General features: G+C 52.4%; 1 pseudogene; it reads right to left on the reverse strand.

Annotated features, from left to right (window-relative positions):
- Positions 1-407: 407 nt before the first annotated feature.
- On the reverse strand, positions 408-2,205 carry LOC120667160 (annotated as a pseudogene).
- Between the last annotated feature and the right edge of the window lie 2,474 nt (positions 2,206-4,679).

Raw genomic sequence — 4,679 nt, forward strand, 5'->3', positions numbered from 1 at the left:
TATCCATTTGTCTTGTCTTCCTTCTTCTTGGTCTTCCTTTCGGCCTCCTCATGGTCGGAGTCGGAGTCGTCGCTGTCTATAGATGAGCAAACAGGCTGCCCGGCCCGGCTCGATCATGCCGGGCTGCCCCAGGCTTCGTGCTTGGCCGACGGCCCGGGCCCAGCCCATGGGCCTATTTTCGTGCCGGGCCAGCCAAAATGGCCCGACCAAAATGACGTGTCGGGCCGGCCCAAATGGCCCATAAACATATGAAGATATCAATTTCACAAATGTTTAAAGAATCGTATAATCTAAATATCATTTCTCAAATATCATTAAGTTCATAAATATTAAAAAAACACATAAGTTACATCTATAAGTTAATTTATTGACAAATGACAAGTTATAAATTCATATATAAGTATATAATTATAGTTATATATAAGCTAACATGCCTCTACCGTGCCTTCCACTAATTGCGGGCCGTGCCGTGCCGCCCGACGGGCCTGCCTGGCAGCCCAAACCCAGCCCGGGACCTGTGCCGTGCCTAGCCCGGGCCCAGTGTCTTCGGGCCCGTGCCGTGCTTGGGCCGTGCCGGGTCGCCCGTGCTTGGGCCGGCTACCGGGCCTCGGCCCTTCTGCTTATCTATATCGCTGTCATCGTCCTTGTCTTTATCGGTTCCCTCCTCGTCCTTGTCCTCATCATCTTTGTGTCCAGCCAGTGGTTTGGTGGCCCATGCCGCCTCCCTGCTGCTGGTCTCCTTGAGCGCCTTGACAAGCTTCCCAAGGCAGGCATCCACGTCCTTCTTCTTCGACCTTGGCATCAAGTTCTCCGCCACGTCCGCCGGAGTCATGTTCACCTCCTCCAGCAGCCGCCGGATCTCGCCGAACAGCTCGTGGTCGGACACACCCAGGTAGTTGCTGGCGAGCACCTTGAAGCCCTCGAAGCAGCAGTAGGACATCTCGATGTGCATGTCCATCCTGCCCCACCGGATCAGCGCCGGGTCCAGCTTGTCCTTGTGGTTGGTGGTGAAGATGATGATGCGCTCGCCGCCGCACGCCGACCAGAGGCCGTCGATGAAGTTGAGCAGCCCCGAGAGCGTGACCTTGCCGTCCTTGTCGCCGTCGTCGTTGTCCCACGGCGGCATCTTCTTCTTCTTCTTGTCCTTCTTGTTGCTTTTCTTGCGCTTGCCGGTGAGGTCGATGGAGCAGTCGATGTCCTCGATGACGATGATGGACTTGCCCGTGGTCTCGATGCAGAGCCTCCTGAGCTCCGTGTTGCTCTTCACCGCCGTGAGCTCAACGTCGTAGTCGAGGAAGTTGGCCATGGCGGCGATCATGGTGGACTTGCCGGTGCCCCGGGGGGGGGGGGGGGGGGGGGGGGGCGAACAGCAGGTAGCCGCGCTTCCAGGCCTTGCCCACCGACGCGTAGTAGTCCTTGCCGTCGCGAACATCTCGAGGTCGTCGCCGATCTCCTGCTTTCTGGCCTGGTCCATGGCGAGCGTGGCGAAGGTGGAGGGGTGGTCCAGCTTGACGTGGCTCCAGACGCGGGGGCGCGGGCCGCGGGGCCCGTCCTCGGCGCCGGCGGCGGCCCAGTCGGCGCTGGTGTTGTTGGTGAAGAGACGGCGCTGGCGATTCCTGACGGTGGCGGCGCGGCCCTCGGCGAGGACGTGCGGCAGGTAGGCGGCCTCGACGAGCGCGCGGTGGCGGCGGTGGAAGGTGAGGCGGTAGGCGCGGCGCTCCTCCTCGCGCGGGTTCCAGGCGATGACGTTGGTGCGGCGGAGCGTCTTGGTCTTGCGCCAGCGGAGGCTGGCGCCACGGAAGTCGTCGACGACCTCGACGTGGTCGTCGACGGCGAGGGTGACGCGGTCGGTGCCGTCGGGGAGGTCGGAGCGGAGCCTGGCGGCGCGGTTGGCGCAGGTGGCGCTGAGGTAGGCCTCGGCGGCTCGGTAGGCCTCGCTGCGGGAGAAGGAGTCGGCGGCGTGCTCGTCGATGGTGATGGTGACGTAGGGGGAGACGGCGGCGCGCCAGGGCGGCGAGGTGGTCCTCGAGCTGGAAGGAGAGGTGGTCCTGCACCATGGACCACAGGAAGAGCAGGCTAGCAAGGGTGGACCACACCCCGGCCCAGCCGAAGGCGGAGCCGGAGCCGTACGGGGGAACATCAGCAGCGTCGCCGACCAACGACTCCGCCGCCAGCTCCATTGTATTGTATTGTATTGTATGTAACCACAGCACAGATGGATTGATGCAAAATCATCACGATGAACAAGGTATATACTCCCTCCGTTCTTTTTTTATATGAAACCGTTGATTTTTTTTCTTCAACTTTGATTAATATTATTTAATTAATCAGTTAGTTAAATGAAGTGAAATGAATACATTTACGTCTATTATCAAGAGTCTCTTAAATCTAACTTGAAGATTTGGCTATTTGTATAAATATTTGTAGAAAAGACGAATAGTCAAACGAAGGTCTAAAAAACGAAAGAAGGTCGAAGGAACATATTCTCTATTCTCTAGCTAGCACACTTTTATCTATTATCTTATTATTTGGCTAACAAACGAAGCCTCCACGTTCGCTCTCAAGGTCTAGAAATTCCCACGTTAATCGGAGAAAAATAGAAAAAATAAAAATTACCCACCAATACCATTATAATAAAAATTAGCCTAAAATACCCGGTGCTTAATTAAAAATCACCCACCAATGACTTTATGAAAAATTAGCCTAAAATACCCCTGTGCCTAAGTAAAAATCACCCACCAATGCCATTATGAAAAATTAAATATAAAATACCAATTAGCTAGCTATGTATCAGTTACAAATATATACTATTAATAAAAACTAAAGCTAACAATAATCAATCAAAATAAAACAAAAATAAGAATAATTATATGTATAATATTATTAAAGCTCAAAAAATCAAATTGTTATTACATGTAGATCATATTTAAATTATTTTAACCAACAATAAGACATAATTTATGATAATGAATAGGGTAATGTATGGTAAAAAAAATATAATCTTTAAGTAAGAATACAACAATATGTGAATTTTTGAACTTTTCATACTAGCCGCGCAAATGCGCGGGCTGTACGTCTAGTTTTCTTGATATGAAAAAATAAATAAATAAACGCCAAGCGCATGTGTAGTAGGTACGTGTTTCTTATGAATTAAGGAACACAGTGTATTGTAGTAGTATTAAGGAACATAAATAAATATACTACACGTGAGAGGAGAGAGAAGAGGCGGCTTGGTGATGGATCAAGTTTCCTTAATTGGTACTACATTCAAAGGATTTGTGTACGTAAGCATGAGCGTCAGAGCATGTCATGGCATGCAGCCCACTTACAGAAGAGCTAGTAGTGCATGCATGTGCTTCTAGAGAGTCAAAAAGATAGGAGGTACCCATCAGTCAGGTCTAAGCATACGTCCATAAATATCGCGAGTTCAAGAATGATCTGGTGGTCCCCCAGTTGCAGCCAGTAAACAAATGATGTTGATTTCAGATTCAAAATTGGTACGGTGTCAATTTGGGATTGTAAATTCAATGTATTGCTCAATTTGAGACGGACTATATACTGTAACAATTTGAGAATGTCAAGATTGATGTCTTGCTAAATTCTTACGAACAAGTTACTTCTTTGAAACTGCAACTCTTGTCGCCCTTGCCCTATGTCCTACGGTGGCGCATGCTTGCCAAGAGCGGAGATCGTCCGTAGCTGCACGCACCAAGTCGATGACGATCACCTCGCACCACGACCTCCGCGCCAGCAGCAACAAAACTCTAGCACGAGGCAGAACACAATAGTGATTAGTGAGGGATGAGGAAGGGAGGAGCGCGGCCGCGGCAGCATTCATTTCAACCTGCTTGCAGCTTGCCCGTTCCCGCGCCAGTGATAGGAGACTGGCCGACTGGGGGAGGCGGCAAGCATTAGCGAGCAGCTAGTGGCCATTGAGCCTTGGGATTTCACAAGCGGCCAAGCAACGAGGTTGCTGTGAAAATAGTCTGAAACAAGTTGGCTTGGCATTCAGGATGGCAACGGCCCCCGCCCCGATCCCCGATTTTTGATCCCCACCCTGGCGCCGAACACCAAATCGGGGGAGAAGTTTGCCCCGGCTCCGTCCCCGTCGGATCCCCGAACCCCGTCGGGGCCCCATGAGGATCAATCGCAGAGCTGAGCACACAGAAGGCCCATGGCTGGACAGGAAATAGGGAAGATGGTCGCGACTGGACGTGCGGTCGACGGGCACCTCTCAGCCCACCTCTCGGCCGGTCACGCAGCTCCTTTTCTTCCTCCGCCACCTGCGACGCCTCCCCGAGGATAGGATGTGCGACGAGATGCCACGCCCTGCCGCTCCCCACCGACGACGAGGCGAGTGCGCGGAGCTCCGAGCCCGACTCCTGGGAGCGCGTTTCCAGCCCTTAACGGGGCAGATCCCCGCGGATCCCCGTTACCGCGGGGAAAATTGCCAAGCTGACTTGGCATGTTTCTTTTGCCAATCAAAGAGAGGCGTGTTTCACCCAACTCGACGTTGGATACGCGATGAAAGACGCTAGCTGCAGCTCCAACATCCCTCTTGCGAAGAAGACAAGAACTGCAGACGATGACGGTGGGTGAGTACCGATATCCGGCCAGGGGTGTAACTCGCGCAAAGATCTTTCTTGCGGAAGCGAGTTGAGACAGTGGTTTTTAAACAG

Source organism: Panicum virgatum, chromosome 3N (assembly GCF_016808335.1).
Source record: "Panicum virgatum strain AP13 chromosome 3N, P.virgatum_v5, whole genome shotgun sequence".
NCBI lineage: Eukaryota > Viridiplantae > Streptophyta > Magnoliopsida > Poales > Poaceae > Panicum > Panicum virgatum.